At 23.2% G+C, this 20865-nt stretch overlaps 1 protein-coding gene across 3 annotated transcripts in view; it reads left to right on the top strand.

Annotated features, from left to right (window-relative positions):
* Oatp74D (Organic anion transporting polypeptide 74D) overlaps positions 1 to 20865 on the top strand; it is a 50454-nt gene that overhangs the window by 12597 nt on the left and 16992 nt on the right. The gene's annotated exons all lie outside the window — the stretch shown is intronic.

The raw sequence follows: 20865 nt of genomic DNA on the forward strand, positions 1-20865 counted from the left end.
ACGTGTACATTATTATTTACAATAAATAAATATACAACTGAATTACAAAAATCTATAGAAAGCCCTAGTTCTTAAATACAGATTTTAATATTTACATTGCTGTTCATTTTAAATATGTATTATTAAGAACGAAATAATTGTAAAATTGGTGTTGTAAAACAGCAAATATATTTAGGATAAAAATATGTAAAATGTTTTTAATTTCAAATTAAATCAATAATATAATTATCAGAGAATAATATATAAACAGATTTAATATTTTGTTAATATGTTAACATTTGTTTTAATTTACTCTCGTTGAATTTTGAAATTAAGATTGAATACAAATATTCTTTATAGTAAAATAACTTTATTGTATAGTGATATAATATAACAATGTATAATACTATGCATAAACATTTATTTAATTATTTTAAATAGTAGCAAAAAAGTTGTAATATATTAAAAATTTAAATATGGATAAAAGATTATATACATATTAATATAAATAATATTACTGGTTTCAAAATTGCTTCGAATACTTGAAATATTTGTCGACATTTCTTTAAAACAATCGAATCATTTTTTTATTTTTATATAAAATTTATTTTACTAGTATGAACGTGTATGAAAATTTGATGAAACTCGTACAAAATTTTTTATGAAAGTTATATGAAACATAAGAATATTATGATGGTATTATGATAATACAGATGATGATTTTACAGAAATATTTTTTTTTATAATTAATATGATAAATTATTACTTGATATTTTTATTATTATAGCTAAATTAAAGTTTATATTAAAGCTAATCAAATTTGAACTGAAGTTATTAGATAAATAGATGTACTATTCAAATAAATAAATGATAAATCTAATTATGAGATAGAGTGATATATATATATATATATATCTTAAAATATATATTCCCAGATCAAAATTTTTTTTATATATAAATCAAATAATTAAAAAATATAAATAATAATACAAAAAAATATAAATAATCTTTATATTATTTCATATTTTTGTTGCTTATTGAAAATAAATAATTGTATACAATTTGTAACAACTATCTTTTTTATATATAATTTGATTTTATTATATAGTATGTAGTTTTAGTTTCAATTAATGGTTTCTTAACTATATTTTTATTAATTTATATAGACTTATAGTAAATAAGAATATCGAAAATATAAATTAACTAAATTAAAAGATTATTTTATTTAAATATTTCATGGCAATAAGTATTTTGATTAAATTTTATGTTTAATACAAGTAAAACATCAATGAAAAATTAGTGAATTCATTTGAATAATACAATAATATTTTTTAAACTGAATTAATTTGGTATTTTTAAGAAATATTTCTTAAAAAGAATGTGAATAGAGAAAATATAGTATTTATATATAGGTACATATACATGCATAGAATTATAAATTAAATTTTTTAAGTTATTCATCTTTTACACATTTTATATATATTTATTCTCTTATAAGAATTGCAAACTTAGAACTTTTAGTTAGTTGACTAATATTTTATTTTATAAATGCTATAATACAAACATTATTTTATAATTATCGATTAAATTGTAATTAATTACTTTTTAATATAATATAAATTTTAGTTAATTTAATATATTTATATGAAATACATTCATGAAAAATAAGTTAGAATTTTTTGTTTTCTTATATGAATTTGATATGTTTTTTTAACTAATCAAGAATTTACTATTATTAATTACTAAGATTATTGTGAGTATATTTATATTATGCTCAATTGTGATTTAGACATTAATATTACTTGTTCTGTTTTGATTGATTTAAATCATTATTTTTCATTGTATTGACATGGATTATGAAATGTCTTTTTATTATATTGAGTTTCAAAATACCATTGCATTTAATGGTAATTATAGTTATTTTGAATAACATACTATAAGTTTAAAAATTATGTGTAATATAACAATATTTGAAAGCATTATTGAAACAGGCTTTAAAAATCATGAAACATAATGATATAGTAATGAATTTATTATCAATCCTTGAATTATAATTATATAAATTCTAATGATATAATAAAATACTGTACTAATAATATAATAAAGTATAGAAATTTTTATGTATTTAAATGTTTTTTCTGATAAAGAGTAGCTTTTTTTAAATATTAAAGTCCACTGGTTTTTTAAAGTATCAAATAAATTAAACATATACATGGATAATAAAACCACGTCCATTTGCGTCATCATAAATTACAAATGCCTTGTGCCTCTCATTGAGAAGCACTGCACCATCTCATGCAGTGAGCGTTCTCATTTTTCCTTTTCAGTGTCGAGTGTGCGCAGTTGGTCCACGTCTGTTGTATAATAGCAATGAAAGTGGACTGAAACACTCAACATATTTCTCTATCTTTCCAATGCAATGCACAATAGAGAGAGGGCATAGGTTTTTTTTATATTTTTACATTTGTAGATCTATTTTCATCGATATTTCATGTTTCTAGTATTCAGATTCAATTTATGGGATTTAGATTATCGATACTGTTAAGAGGATATTTTATACTTATTTTGTTTATTTATGGACTTTAGGATCTATTGATCTTGGTATCAAGTATGGTTTAGTTTAATACTTCTGAAAAAATATTATTGTTTTGAGATAATTTAAAATTGAAATAATTTAAAAAAATTATAAAATAACTAATGCAATTATGAAAATTAATAATTCAAAATTATTTGTGTTTTAAATTTCAATTTGTGTGTTTATAAATTTATTTTAAATCTCAAATATATTTACTGGATAAAAAGACATAAAAAATTATACTTATATATATATATATTTTAATTAAAAATCTTTTACTTTATTATTTTATAAATTTTTTAATTCAAATTCAAATTATATATATATATATATATATATATATATTAAATTTAATAATTATATAAAGTTTTTGAAAGATATTTACAAATTTTTAAATAATAAAGTAAAACTTTTATAATTATGCTTATTATTATTTAATACTTTATTATATAAATCATAGAATATAAAATAATTTATTCTTATCAGAGTATTTAATTTACTCACATATATTTATATAGTGAAGTAGTAATAAAATAACGAAGCATCCAGTATAAAAGTAAACGCGCTTGGCGTGACCGAGATGTAACTCAGCAGCGCTCGCTCTAAAAGTGGAACAGCCGGTCAATTTTTGTACTTTCCTTCTTATCGATTGCCGCGCGCTGCGCCACGACCTCGCAGGGCGATGACACTATAAGTCTATACACGTGAGATCCTAGACTTATTTTTCCATCTTTCTTTGTTTTGTTATTTTGAAAACTACATCATTATATTTATTGTGATTTTATGTGCTTTCTTAAAAATGATTGCAGAAAATTTTGTTTTTATATTATAATAATGTTTATCTGAAATACTAGTTATCTCTGATATAAATTAGCCATTTATTGTGAATAAGGATTATTATTTATCAAAACTAATGTATTACTAAAGATATTTGTTATTGATTCTTAACTAAATTAAAATACTTACAAAAATATATGTTAAACAACTTCATTTAATAATTAATTATTAAGTATAATTTTTTTTTAGAAAAAAATTTTCTGTATTATAAAATTGTTTTCATATTTTTCTAATATATAATTTTGAAAATTTCTTTTATAGAATACTCTATTTTTTTTAATCAAATATACCAAATTATAATTATGTATTATAATTTTAAATAATATAATATATAATTATAAAACCTTAATATTTTTATAAATAATATTCTTTAAATCTACGAAAAATATAATTTTTAAATTAAAAAAAGACCATTTTAATATATTTTTTATATGCAATTTATCGTAATGTAATCGAAATAATTCATACGTAAGACAAATAATTAATAAAACTACGTTTAGATTTATTGTCATTGAAGTAATATATATTTCAAGTAAATCAAGTAAAATGAAGCCAAATAGATATAAAGTAAATTAATAAAATATGTTTACTAATTGTAATTTGTATGTAAATGATATATAAAAAATACAACGTTATAGAAAACCTAAACTTATGATTGATTAACGATAAAATATTAATTTTAACAATACATTTTTGTGAAATATTAAAATGTGGAAAATTCAAAGATAAATTTATAATATAAATATATTATCAGAATGTTACGTATTCAATTTTCGAAAATGCTATTAATTAATTATTATATCTTCATAATTTACATATTTTTTTCATATAATATACAAATTTACTTTCAATGTGATAAATATCTTGTTACAAGTATAATATGAAAGAATTTCTTCTTAATCTTAAAAATGTTAATATGTAATAAAAAATTACTAAATGAGATTTTTAATTTTTTATTTTGTTTATCTTACATGACATTAAGTATGCAATATAGGGAGGGGGTTCGAATTATTCATTTTTTTCAATGTTGTCAAGAAAATTCCTTACATTCTGAAAGTTTGAATACGTCGACGACTACAATAGCATAAGGATAAGCTGAACACCATGTAAAAAATCTTAATTTTGCTCCATGTCATTGGTTGTGTTTACGTATGCATCACACGGCTTCGTCCGACCGACATGGGTTAAAAAGGCCAGTTTTTCGAATATTTTTTTTCCGTTTCTTTATCTACATTTACTTTTGGATTCTTTCCGAAGTGAGTCCTAATTCTATGTACACACACACACACACACACACACACACACACACACACACACACACACACATATATATATATATATATGAATTTAAAAAGAATTTTCTGTTTGGAATCTGTTAAGGCATATTTTAATTATTTTATTAAATAATATATATTTGAACTTTACTTACAACAAATTATTTTATATTTTTTACTATCAAGTGTTTGTAATCATTAAGTAATACTACTATAATATATAATTATAATAATTTAAATTTCCAGTCGTTTTATAAAATTTCATATAATATATGAACTAATTTTCAAACTCGAAAGGTATGCTTTAAATTATTTATTATAATTACTTTAATAATTGTGTTGAAATAAGCAATAAAATACAACTTCAAGTTTTCAAATATTATAAAATTATTCGATTTATTCTAATTATTAATTCACATTTTGCAATTAAAGTTATAAATTAATAAAAGATTCATTACTGTTATATTTGGCGAAATTTATTTTATTTGGATTTCTAAATTTTTACAATCGTATTTTCAAAATGTATCATTAGAATTTGAATAATGGTAAAATATAATATAAGTTTACATAATTTATTAACATTAAATATAATTACATTGAAATATAGATTTAAACTTTTTCGTAGAGTTCGAGTAAATCTTTCAAATCGCAAATATGTGGATTAAAAATATTTACTTATATTCATTACAACTACTATTTAACTAATTTTAATTAAAAAAATATATCATTCTCAAATTCATATATAACATTATATATGTTATTGTTAATGCACATACATGAAAAATATTTAAATAGTTAAAAAATTGATTATTATATAATATATACATTTTTATTAAAATGATGAAATGAATTATGAAGACATTTTGTAAGTAAATTCGTATTTCATTTAAAAATAAGACATGTATAATTAAATATATTATATTTGTTATATATTATGCGTTCATTAGATAGAAATGTTAATTATTCTATTTATTGGTGTTTACTTCATAGTTATTATATAAATAAAACCGGATGTATCTGAAGAATTATATGCATTTCATTGATAGTTTAAAAATAATAGTTTTAACGAGTATAAATAATAAAATAGGTAAACGATTTCATGATAATTAGGGATAAAATAGCGCTTCACTCAAATGTGTGTTGACCTTTATATATGTTTTAAAATTTTATGGTTTACTATTTTCACATTTTATTTCAGTAAATGATAATTTCTGCTATAGCTTTATACTGTAACGTTTGTATTACTCCTTAATTTATTCAATTAATAAATTAACTTGAAAGTAAGGAATAATGAATTTCATTTAAAATTTGAAACTAGATTCATACCGATAAAATAAAGTAATTTTAATATAACAAATTAATTAATTATTTATTACAATATTATATTTGATTCTAAACAATACCAAACATTTTATTAAAAAAAATTAATATTTGAAACATACGATGGGAATAAATTTAAATATGTATTTAAACTATATATATAACCGGAGCATTTTTATGTAATATTTAAGGTTTATTGGTATTTAGTATGTAACACATGATATTTTAGATAATTTATATTTAACCTTTTATTTGAGAGTATATTTTTTTTTTATATGTTATTAACAACATTTAAAATATAACATTAATAATTAAATATATTATAAATATATTGTAAATATAATTTAAGTCGCATTGGAATATTACTTATAAGATTTCTAAAAAATGGAAATAAATAAAATGTATATGTAAAATTACAATTATATTGCCTTTATGAATAGGTCTAATTCAGTACATTAAAAATAAATCTGCATTGGTATCCAAATATGTATTTTTCTAATTATTTTAAAAATTAACTAATAATCGATTAAAAGTTGATTTCAGATTATAGTAAATTAATCTACATTCAAATAATATTGTTGCTATTGTTTTAACGAAAGTAATTATTTAAATATTTTTGGATTCTGGAAAAAAAATTAAATACGATCTTCTAAGGTTTTGACGTCACTATTTGAACATTTACCAAACAGATTCTTATATATTTCCGAAATTTTTCTTTTTTTTGTACTTATACGCATGGGTTTATTAACCTTTTACAAGTTTGGTACATGATTGTAAATTTTCAATAATTTATTATAAATTATAAATAAAAGAAAGTAACTATAATTGCTTTCTACTTACATGTCTTGTTATAACCTGATAGAATATACATATTACAATATTAATATAATATAAATTACAGTAAACTGAGACATGTAAATGCTTTAATTAGAGAAAAAGTTTTTTAATAATTTAAATTAATGTTCTTTATTTTTAAGTGATCTCTATTTTTTATTAATAGTTTAACAATTCTTTATACATAATAATAAAATTATTAATTAAAAGATTTAGAAAAAAATAGAAATAAAATATTGTAGTGTTAATCTATAATTAACGTTATAATATAACGGACGAAAGTTATAAATTATTTTCTTCTAGTATTTTGATTTAATTAGTTTCATAACTAACTATAATAATCACCGAATTTTGTTAGCATATAACATGATAATTGTTTTTATTTGTTTCACTCCAATTATAAATTTATTTACATGAATTACAGTAATATTATAAAAAATCTTCTAAATCCATAAATTTGATCCTGAGTATATACAAAGAGGAATTTAAATGTTAAAAAATATGAGAGGAAAAGAAAACTAATTCGTAGTGTCGATTACAAATGTCTTGACGTTGTAATTATGAATTTGCAACAAGACATCACGGTTATTTTATTATGAAATAACGGGGTCATTTGCGCCATACATGGGTGCTGTCAGAAATAATGAACACTTCACCATTTCGGCTACAAGCCAGTCAAAGCACTGCTAAACATCATGAAAAATCTAAAACACTCAATCATATATAAATGTAAAGATTCTTTGTTTCGTAGATTTGTTACCAAACAAATTTATTATTGTATAAAAAGTTTACATTTTCATAAACTAATATTATTATAATACCAACTGTTATGGCTATATTGTGGAAAATGCTTCATAACTTAATATGATTTTATTCGATTATTCAATGACCATGATATGTATATATATATATATAGAAACTGCTTATTATTAACTTATTATAACAATATTTTATTTAATTCCAATAATTCCTTAAAGAAAACCAAAAATTATGAACCATAACTACGATTAAGAATAATAATACAGATATTATAAGGAATTAGTGATTTCTTCAAAGAATCGATGAATTATATCATGATAAGCAGTACCTTATATTATTTAATATTATATCAATAAAATTCATTATTATGTTCCATATATATTGTTTCAGTACTGTAGTTTCTATGAATATCTTAAAAATTAAGTGTCTATATAAATGTTAAAAATGAAGTAAAGATTTTATAAATAATGAAATCTCCATATATTTATAGATTTACTTCAACGTGGTTGAATATTTAATAGTTTTATTTTTGTTGTTTCTTGTGTGACTCAACAAGTGTGTATCCAATCATAAGAAGATTGAGCCCCAGACACACACACACGCGCGCGCGCACACACACACACACACACTCACAAATTTGTAGTAGTAAGAAAAAATTATTGTAGGAGTCAACTGGTTTTATATAGGTACTATATCAGATTCTTCTCGAATTCCTACCGCTTACTCATCGGGAATACCGCTAACATCGGAGATATCTTGGATAACCCATTTCAATTAAGGTTCTTTAATAAATGAAAAAAGTATATTTTTATGTATTTAAATATATATAATAATCTAAATTTCAAGGAAATTTTATTATGCATTTAAATTTCACTGGTAATGTTTATGAAAAAGTGTATTAATATATTAGTATAGGAATACATGAAAAAATTAAACCAGTTTAATAAACCAGCACAAGAAAGTATTTATGTAATAATTTGTTTTTTTAAAGCATTGCGATAGGATATATTAGTAAATATTTTATTTTTTATTCAATTTAATTTATTTGTTAAGGTATATAAAAGTTTTTAATAAAGTTAAAAGTATATTTTGCTAAAATATAATATTTTCTTTTTGAATTATTTCTAGTTATATTTACTTTAATATTATAAATTTAAATAGTGTTTACTTTACTTCTAAATTTTAGGACAAATATCTATAAATATTATAATAAATATATTTCTATTCCCAACAATAGCTGTTGATAAATTTGTCCGGTTATTTCAAGTTTTCATTTCTTCATTGCTGACTTTGTAAGCTGAACATTAATAGTGACCACTATTATTAGGTTGTAGAAATATTAATACTGTTAGATTGAAATAGAATTTAAGAGTATAATGCAATATTTAAATCAATTGATTCTCCTTTCATTTAATAAATTTTATTATCCTTTCAGCAACATTAATGTATTACTGTATCTTTTTGAATATTTAGAATTTTTTATATTTAGCTTAAAACGTGAGGCTGTAGAAGCCCAAATATTGTTTGTGATATCATTCTTTATAATAATTATATGGCTGTAATACATTTAATATTTATTAGTTGCTTACTAGATAATTATCTTTCAGGCTGATGCTTATATTTTTGTTCTTATTATATTTTATCGGATCCAGATCACTAGATTAGTACTATATTGAATGTTTACGAGCCAACCACACTATTTGTTCTGAAGCATTTTTTGTTGTACAGTTTGTAAATTTATAACAATTATATGTTATTAAACACGACACTTTTTAATGAATTTTACGATTGTTTGTTTATTTAATTTACAGAATTAAGAATTCCTTTTTGGCTATCATGTAAATATACGTGGATCGATTGTTAGGTAATAATTTTCTCTCAGAAAATAGTTTGAATAAGAAGTAGGATAGAAACATAATAAATAACCTTTTAGTGTAAAATAACAAATTATATTTATTTAGTTTTTCGAATTATATACCCTTTTCATTGGTACTAATATTAATTGTATATACAAATTTAACACCTTTTTTGGCGAGCATGATTGTAATACATTATTTTTTACATAATTTTTATTTATTCTATATTAATGATAATATATATATTTAATAAACAACTTATGAAAGTTTATTTAATCTTTTATTTGAAGTTTACTTATAAATTATGAAATTGCTAATATAATGATAAAAATTATATTTTAAGTTTTTTTTATAAAATTAAGGAAAATATAATTATTTACAAATTTAGTCAATACTTAAATAAATTATATTTGATTAACTTAATATATATTCACTATAATAATATTTAAAAAATTAACCCAATGAATTTGTGTATTTTAAATATTTATCGTATTAAATAAATCTATTAGGCTAATTAAAATCATGTTTACTCTATATAAGTTCGATATCATTACAAATAGAATTTTTGTATTTTAATTATAATCTATTGTCTAAATTGAATTGAAATTAATTAAATATATTTTTTTTCAATTAATATATATAATTTATGAAGCATTTATTTTTATTGTAAAATTATAATATTATTTTCCGTATAACTATCTAAAAAATAAAAATTTATAGTAATAAACAGTATATGAACAGTAGTAAAGTAAAATCATAGTATTTTATTGTGTGTTTCTATGAATTAGATTAAGTTTCAATAGTTTTGTTAGTAGTTGTAATATGCTTGCGCCCACTCGCACACTACCCAAGTGCATCCATTGTATATTCATTAAAGATGTATCTATCTAAGTATTTATTATAAATAAATAATTATGCAATTATTAAATAATACAATAAATTTATAGAATAAAGTAAATGTACTTTAATTAGACTAACTCCGTGGTATAATTGAGTGGTGAGAATATCACATCGGAAGAAATATTGTCATTGAAAGATTTCTCGATAATTAAATAAACTGCCGTTTTCCTTGCACCACATCTTGTTTTTACTGATTAAATATTAAATAATTATCCTGTAATTTAGATGTTTAAACTTTATATTTATGATTACGTAAAAAAATTTTACTAGTACCGGATGAAAGTTTTGAATATAAGAAACAAAATTTTTTAATTTTCTAATTTAGTATATCACAATAGATTAACCCAACTTTTATTGTTTATGATTCATTTCATCACTTATAAACTTACGTGGTAAGTTTTTAGGATATATGTGCAATCTTCTTTTCTATTTTATTTTTTATAAATAATATTTTATTATTGACTTTTGAATAAACTTTATTAGTCATTTGTTAATCAATAATACATATAATTGTTAGAATTACTCTGAATATTAGGTGATTATTAAATTTTCTTAATTTTAAAGAATTGTTGAGCAGAAGAGTAATAAAAATCCATCACTTCTTAAAATAAAAAAAAGTAATCTGAACTAGTCTACTAAATTAATAAATTATGAATTCGTTTACATAAAAAATTTGCTTTTTAAAATGTCTAAAAATAATATTATAAATATTTGTATGAAATTTCGTTGTAATCATTTTTATGATTATATATCACACATATTTAAAATTTTATTTAACTAATAAAATATTTTAAATTTTGACACATAATTCCTTATATTATATATTCTAACGATGCTAAAATTTTCAAATCATTAACGTTATTTTAAAAGAGATATTGTATATGCAAATAATAATATAATTAATAAAATTTCTTCTACAGAAAAATTACATTAATTAAGCTAAAAGTAATTATATATTAAGTTTCCTTTATTGTTTAATCATTTTTATCAATTTTGCATTTGAATTTTATAACATATCATTTAATTGTATACACAATAAAGAATTTATAGAAAGTAGAAATATGCAATGTTCAGAGGAAAAGACATATAGATAGATAGACAATATATGCGTGTTTACGCATGTGTGCGCGTGAGTGAGGGAGAGAGGGGGATAGTCTAGCCGCTTACTAACGATATTTTTAGACAAAATATGTAGCTCTTATGCTATTCAAATTTTTATAATGTAAGTGAAAAATACCTACGAACTTGCATAATAATAGCTACGACTTAGGGATATTATTTGTGGTTATATGATTCTTAGGTACCATTAGTTAACTTAGTACTTATTTACGTACCAGTAAATATTCTCAAATGCATAAAACCATAAGTTCTCGCAGTGTGCTTACACATATTTGCTTGTACAAATAGTAGATTTGTTAAGTGTCCAGCAACATTTTCATAATCATATTTTAAATTCTTTCATTAAATACAATCATCGGTATGAATTTCATTACAGTAATAATAATATCGTGGTGCAAATGGGTCATTAAATTTTTATTATTTAATAAAAGAAGATTACATCTTCTGTGTCATCAACTAGAGTGTTATTTCTTTAGAGGGTGCATCAAATTTAAGTATGATAAGATGAAGAAGTGACTACTACATCTACATGTGAAGTTTAATTCAATATATATTTTACTAGAAACTAACAAAATAATTCGAAGCATATCAAAATATTAATATATATTTTCTATTTACATTTAACCTTTAACAATAAAATTGTTAGTATATTAAACGGAGTTTCATAAAAAACAATCAAAATTTTTTTCTGTAGTTCTGCAGTGTTACAAATAACAACTAATTTTAAGAACCTCTATTAATTATTTATTTGAGAAAGAAAAAAGATTATTAAGGAATCCAATAAAAAAACTTATTATGAACTTTGATTTAGTAATTCAGTAAATGGAGTGACGATAGAATGTCAAAATTTACAGTTATCAACCAGTTATTTATCTGCTATCTTGGATATATTAAAAAGTATTGAAAATATTGTAGGTAACGAAACCTCAGGTTATTATCGCTTTGTAAGTCAAGATGCGAATGAACGAGTAGATTTTTTAATCATTATTTTTTTTTATGGCACTTGGTATATAAATTAATTTATTTTAAATTATACTATTTATTGTTAATAATATACTATTTATAAAGTGTATTAATTGATTTATTTTCGTCATAATATCATGAATATTTATGTGAATTATTAAAGTTACATATATTATAAATTACAAAAAAATAACATTAATCTTTTTTTTATAAAAATATTAAGTAATTTGATTATCCAATGGAAGAATATTTGTATTATAAGACTTTGCTATGATTTATTCTTTACTTGATAAGAATTAGTATCTCAATTATTAATAATAGAAACATTAATACAAATATCATAGTTATTAATAGTTATTATTATATATAATTATATAAATATAATATAATATTATATAGTTAATAAACATTAATACAAATATTAGTCACTAAACTAGTTTCATGAAAAATTTAATTATGTATATTGTGTTTGTCTTTCGGTTAAACATAAATATATTTATTTTTTTAATGTAAATAGAATTCTTAAATTCTTAGAATTGCAAATACCTTTTTACATATTTTAAATATCTTATCAATTATAAATATTTTATATATATATATAAGAAATAAAAATGGGAGAATGAACTATATATAAATATATATGATTCATATTTATTAAATGTAATAAAATTAATATACTTCGAAAATTTATAAAATGTTCAAAAATAAATAATAATGATATAAATAAATTATTTATATCATATTATGTAATCAATCTAAATACATTGAAACCATTTTTATAATATATAATTATTTTCTTAAATAATAATTAAAGAAATTAAATATATGTATTATATATATTTCCAGAGTAGCTGTTCTTCTTGTAAAGTAGATAATAATAAATATACTTAGTTTTCATTTATACATTAATTATTTTAATAGAATTAAAATTTGTTTAATAATTATTATTTTCTTTTGAAAAGAAACATAGATTGTCAAATTTAAGAAATAATGCTACCGTCAATATATACAGAAATGTCAATTTGGATGGTTATTCAAGAAGAAGTATCGAAGGAGAATTGTCTAGAGAATGCTCTCTGGAGAGGAGAATGGAGGTGATGTAGACATTAAACTACTTCCAAGACGTATGACAGAAAGAATGAAGAACAGAAAATTAAAAGCAAAGTATGGAAATAGTCTAGTACAATATGAAGAAGACCGATAAAGAAATTTCTCGACGTCGTAATAAAATAAATAACTTAATTGTGAATAAGAATATTAATTGGAACAGAAACAGTAATAAAGAGAATAGTTGAGCTGCTAATCCAAATAGAAGTTCCGAAGAGAAGAAATCCGAATAGAGTTCCGAAAAAGGCTAACTCTCGACTACTCGATAAATAACATTCAAAACGCGCCTCGGATTAACTAAATCTAAACAATTCAGTAAAACATCGGATATCTAAAGAAAATACAATTCATAAACACATCTGGCGAGAACAAATTTCCAAGTGTCCAGTAAAACAAGTCATAAAACTAATGCTACGAGATATTTGACACAGCCTCGCTACAAAGCATCTATCGACAACAAGTCATAGAGACGCCCAAAAAGAGGCGTTCTGATTGGAAATGTCAAGAAGCAGGAAATTCATAAGGGCCACGCGGTGGCCGAGAGAATGCCTTCAAGAAAGACGCCGGCAAGGCGCACACAGGAGTCTCTTGTCACCAGAGAAGCCGGCAAGGCTGCTTCTCCAAGGGAACGCCAAATAACAAGAATGTAGACATACACAGTAAAGGCCAATTAAGAGGCAAAGTCTAGTCATATCCAACTTATATCAAGTGCATGATAAATGCAAATCAAATCATACACTCGCAGCAGTGCAAGATAAGGAAAAGGGAACAAGTAAAGAGTGGTGCACAAAGCACAACATAATCACAATCATAAGGAGCCGTACCAGGTAAACTCAGCAAACAATACGAGGTATAGCCAGAAAAACACAAAACATAAACTACAAGCTGCCGCGCGAGGCACAACCTGCAGACATCACTAGCTGCCATCAAGAGCACAAAAATCTGCAGAACTCATAAGGTAAAGTTCCATTACTTAATAACGATAATAATACACAATATGCCTCACAAGGTAAAGAACTGTAGAGCGACCAAGCTGACACAATCTACAAACACATAAGGGGCAAGTTTAGCTCCCACAAGAAAGACTTACGAGGCGCCGTACGCAGCAATATCTGCAGACTAAGATGAAGTGCCACCAAAAGCACACCTGCAGAGCCTTCAATGTAAGCAATAAGACAATACAAAGGCAAATTCAAGCTACTGCCACGTGCCACTGCACAAGGACGCACGGGGGTTTACGACCTTGTTCTTCTACGTGTATAACACCACCACCACGTGCATTACATATAGAGGACCAGAAGGCTACGCCCTTCTAACTGTACATGCAACGTACATTACAGATCTGTGGCAATAGCAATACAAAACTCAAGAAACGAAGGCATTAAAGCATAAACTAAAATTCATTATACTACAGCTAATGCAATTATCGCAATGAACTAAAACAAATACCAAATCTATTTATTATTGAATACATGCACTATCCTGTCCACTTGCCCGCAATCCTCCCTTCCACCATCTGGGAGTTTACACCTAACTCTAGATATTTGGCCCTCCTAGCCCGGTACTCTATATTTAGACATTTTGGTCCTTCGAGCCGGATAAGTGGACATTAGTGCATTTGTTCAGTATTAATACAAATCCAGGAGACACAGATATACTCAGATTACATATTGGAAGTTCTAATTATAAGGACATACGGTGTTTATGTCACAAATCATTCACGAATCTCCAATAAGTGAGTACTTTATTATTGTTCTTCTCTAATACTGCATTAATGTTGAGATGTCACGCCATGAGAAAACACAAGGTAAATAAACAGGTGCTAATGCATCGACCTAACAAGAATAGGTAAACCAACATTTATTACATTGCATTACAATCTATTAAAAGGTGAGAGATCCTCAATCAAGTGATTATTTCACATTCTCCTTTCTCATTACATTACTATTAAAAAATTTATCAAGTCGAAAGGAAACAAGCATAAGAAACAGGTGCTGAAGCATTGACCTCACAAGAAAGAAACAATCGCATAACCCATACGGGTACAAGGATAGAATTCCAACAGAACTCATTTCCATGGCATTCACAAAGGAGCATAATTACATGGAAAAATCAAGGCCCAGGGTATTACTCAATTATGAATACCTAATGAACAATTTACACAATGAAAAGCTTGATGTTTATTCAAACGAGCACAGAATCATCAACAATTACCTTATTCAAGAAGTAAAAGGAAGTCCTCGGTAATTCCTACTACAAGGCTCATCAATGTCTACTAAGCTTAATAAAACAATTATCAAAGGATGGAGTCTATCGTGAGCATCACGAAACTTCATGAACGAATGTACAGAACTCAACACATGACAGGAGTCAGTTTACCGAGTATACTTCAAGGACAAGCCGTTTCAAGGTAAACGCAACATTATCCTAACTAATCTCAATGCCCGCGACACATTCAAGGCCTCAAACTCACTCATGTCCACGACACACACAAGCTCGTGGTCATACTCGTTCAAGCTCTTACTCATGTCCACGACATACACAAGCTCGCGCTTATGCCCGCGACAAATTCATTCACTCAAGCTCGCGCTTATGCCCGCGATAACTTCAAGCCCTCAAGTTCGCGCTTATGCATGCGACAAACTCAAATCTTCTAGCTCTCTCACTCATGCCCACGACATACACATGCTCGTGGCCATACTCACTTATTCAAGCTCGCGCTTATGCACGCGACAAATTCAAGCCTCCAAGCTCGCGCTTATGCACGCGACAACCTCAAGCTTCCAAGCTCGCGCTTATGCCCGCGACAAATTCAAGATTTTAAATTTTACTCATTTCTATGACACACACAAGCTCGTGGCCATACTTACTCAATCAAGCTCGCGCTTATGCACGCGACATATTCAAATCTTCTAGCTCGCGCTCAAGCTCGCGACATTCTTACAAATCATCAAGTTCGCGCTACGCTCGCGACACATTCAAATTTTCTAGTTCGCGCTATGCTCGCGACACACATACAAATCTTCAAGCTCGCGCTAAGTTCGCGAATTCACTCAAATCTTCAAGCTCGCGCTACGCTCGGGACACACATTCAAATCTTCTAGTTCGCGCTCAAGCTCGCGACACACCCATACAAGCAAGCTAATTCTGCGCGCCATACAGCGCACACCACGAATCAACCCTGCCAAATAACCAAGATGTCAACAAGCGCATCAAGATTTGCAGAACCCAAGAGGGATATTTGAGCCCTACAATAAAGACATGAAGCATATAAAAAGAACGACACCAGTGTCCTAGCAATAAGCATAGCTGGTTAAAAAAACAACTAAGGATTTTTCATAGATTAAGGCAACCCACAAGCTACCTATTTTTATAATAAATACAAAACCCTTCAGTCACAAGCATACCTGCACACGGGCCATGTCCCACCGACTGACAGCATACACGACTCACGTTAGTATACATATGCCAACAACATTCGATTCTTGAAAGAAGGGAGGTCCCTGTCAAGAAATCGCATTCAATACATTGTATGTGCACGACAAGGAAGAATTCGTGCCATAAAATACCAATAAGACGATTGACACTCTACGGAGCCACGCCCCAAGACCGTTTAATCATTCAGGAATTTATCGTGCCGACCCCTTAACAATATAAACTCGGTAAGAACGGATTGGCGGGAATCGCATCATTGAAAACAGCCTCTACTACATATTACCAAATATCTTATAGTTTAGTTAATTATTACAAGATAAAAACTGTTTTCAAACTTACGAAATTTTCATCGAAACATTTAAAATAGCACTATATGTACATTAAAAAAAAACAAACAAAAATAAAATTATTAAAAAAGAATTTAATTTCAATATTATTGTCAGTTTAATAGACCTAGTTCTAATCAAATAGACATTTTTTATAATCGTATATTATGTAGGAGTAGGTCTCTTATACATATGTAAGCTGATATTGTTTCAATTTTAAAGTATTTTTTTATAGTACCTTGAGTATTATATGGACAACATTTAATATGTTCTTTAAACAAAATAGATTTTATTTTTTTTTTAATTCTAAGATTGTTCAATAAAAACTAATAGTTATATTATATTTATAAATATTAAACAAAAAAATATATATATATAGATGTATAATATATATAAAGAATATTAAGATGAACAATAATGTAAATATACAAATATATTTATAAATATGCGTACTATATATTTCATTAACTTTTATTTGTAACAGAAAAATCAATTACATTACCTCAAAGGAAAATAAAACTTAGACGGATATATTATGTAATAATAAATTATTAGAAACAATTAATAAATATGAATCTTAATTCATAAATATAAATAAATATAAATTTAAATAAATATAAATATATATAAATATAAATATAAATAAATATAAATATAAATATAAATAAATATAAATATAAATATAAATTATCGATTGTATTGTAATTAATTCAACTATATTTTAAAAAAATTGTATTTTTGTGGAATGTGATGTGAAAATCATTCAAATAATTATTGTTAATTCATGTTAAATAAAAAAGTAATGTATATTTATTGAAGTCATTTTTAAATTTATGTAATTGTGCTTCATTTTGTATGCAGTAAAATAATTTCTATCTAAATTTATTAGAAATTGTTTTTGGATCGAATATAAAAAGTCCTTTTTCATATATTTATTAAATGATAACTTATGATTAAAATAGAATTATTAAATTATTTTTCTATTTTTACTATTTTTATTCTTTTTACTATTTTTTATGCAATTCGTAATTTTTGCCAACAATAAATAGGTTTCTATAAAATCTAAAGCGATATTTAGCACTTTAATTAGTATATATTATAAATTATTTACATAAATTTGTAAATATGTAAATAGTTTTTATAATTTTAGTTTGATAACAAATGAGTCAAACATTTTACAAATACATTATTAAGTAAGTATTAATTAAATAAAAAATATAATAATAAAAATAAATAATATTGAATGTTTAAAATTAGTAAACTTTCCAGATTTTTGTAAATTTTCATTGTGTAACCTAATTGTTTAAACAAATAAATAATAATGTATTTGTTCAATAATTAATTGAAGTATCTGAAATTTTTTTAGAAACATTATAATAAAACATTTATTTATTTTCTATAACATCTTATACTTATAAGGAAGTAAAAAATATGTATTATAATTGAGTATATATTACATAAAATTTCAATAAAAAACGAATAAACTAATTTGATTAAAAAAAAATTTTATGTTTATTTTTTAATAATTACTATCATAAAAAGTGAAAGTAGAAACAGAAAGAGATTCGATGAATTTGAAACTATTTTGTTTTTCAATAGATTTAAGTATCTAGTATATTTTCTTGATAAATTTTATATATATCAATTAATTATGAAAAATTTCGTTATTATTACGATTACAGCAAGATTATGAATTTTTTAAAATATAAATTAACAATTTATTCATTATTTTTAGAAAGATGTAAATTAGGCAACCATGTGAAAAGAACCAGAATGCAAATAAATACGATAGTAATTTTAATTTAACATATGAAAATACTTGCAAGAAGCTATGTGATAGATACATTTCATTAAAAACTTCAGTAAACAGACTGTAGACAAAAATATCTGAATGTTGTATATCTGAAATATTAGAGAATGGAATCAAGCAGCATTACAAACTAATTTAGGAATATACAAAGTTAAAATTGAAAAAATAAACTAACATTTCCATAATTATAAATTATAATGATACTTAATGTAATAATAATAATAATTATTATTATTATAATCAATATTTGATATGTAATTACAATAACAAAAATAATAGTGTTTATTACAATTATAAATATTAAAATGGAATAAAATAGGCATTTCAAAATACTAATTTGAATACCGTAACGTAAAAATAAATTTAATTTTAATGTATAAGAAAAAAAAGCTAAAATTAATTTTGAAAATTAATAAGTATTATTTTTTATCTTTATTAATCATTAACTTAATAGATATTAGTAAACAAATAAATAAAAATGTATTATAAACATAAAATAATATTTTAGCAAAGTTTATGATAGTAAAAAATATAATGAAGAACTTCAACTTATAAATGAATAATTTTCTCTTGTTAATAAATTGTTCATAGATATTAACGAACATTAAGTAAAATTGCGTCAGAAATATAATTATATTATTGATTTCAATTTTTAGTATTATAACTATATAATTTATAAATGTAAAAATTAGATTATTTATAAATTTAGATATAAAATTAAATTTAAATCTGTTACAATTATTCATTTTTTTAGTACTTGAAACATAATTAATCAATAATACAGAAATGCATCGTAAGATTTAAACTTTATCAATAATATCTTAATATTCATATGCAAATAAATATTTATTACTTTTATTGAATAACCGTATTAAAATGCTTAATATAATATAAATATATATATATATATATATAACATTATAGAAAAATAGTATTGAATAATATACTCATTAAGTTATAAATTGATATAAATTCTCTTTAAAAAAAATTGGAAACTAATTATAATGAAATATTAATAATTCATATATCTTCCAAGACAACTTTTTAATTATTTTGCAACACATATTTATATGTAATTTAATAAAATGTATAGACTTAATACATATAGAATTAAATTTTTTTTTCTTAAGATCTATTAATTCAAATAAATATCAGAAATATATTTTTATTGTATAATAAATACAACTATAAATCTAATTTATGCGTATATATTAAATGTTTTTTCAATAAACATCATGCTACTTTTAAGAGCTAAATTTATTATTTAAAATAAAATTAATTAATCTTCTATTATATTTACGATATAATACTTTAATAAGATTTTTAATTCTAATAATACATAGTTATATTTAATTAAAATAATTATTTTCAAAAAATTTTAATATAATATTGAAAAATTAATGAAACTGTACTTATTAAATTCAATTATTAAATTAAAAACTGAGTAAGAAAAAATACTTATAAGACCCAAATATTTTATAGTATAAAACTATTTTTATTTAAAAAAAAAAAAATATAACAAAAAATAATTATAAAAGAAATAAAAACACAAAAATTCATATAGATGAATAAAAAAATTAATATTTATAATAATTTAAATCTATAAATCACATCTATTAATATCTTGTTAAATTATTCAAAGTTTTTCATTCTAATCCCTATGATAATCCAAATTTTTACGGCAATACGGCAATGAAAAAATTCTTTTACAACATAAAATTTTTATTTAATATATATTAATAATTTAACTATTTGTAAAAATAAGAAGCAC

Source organism: Ceratosolen solmsi, unplaced genomic scaffold (genome assembly GCF_000503995.2).
Source record: "Ceratosolen solmsi marchali unplaced genomic scaffold, CerSol_1.0 scaffold30, whole genome shotgun sequence".
Taxonomy (NCBI): Eukaryota; Metazoa; Arthropoda; class Insecta; order Hymenoptera; family Agaonidae; genus Ceratosolen; species Ceratosolen solmsi.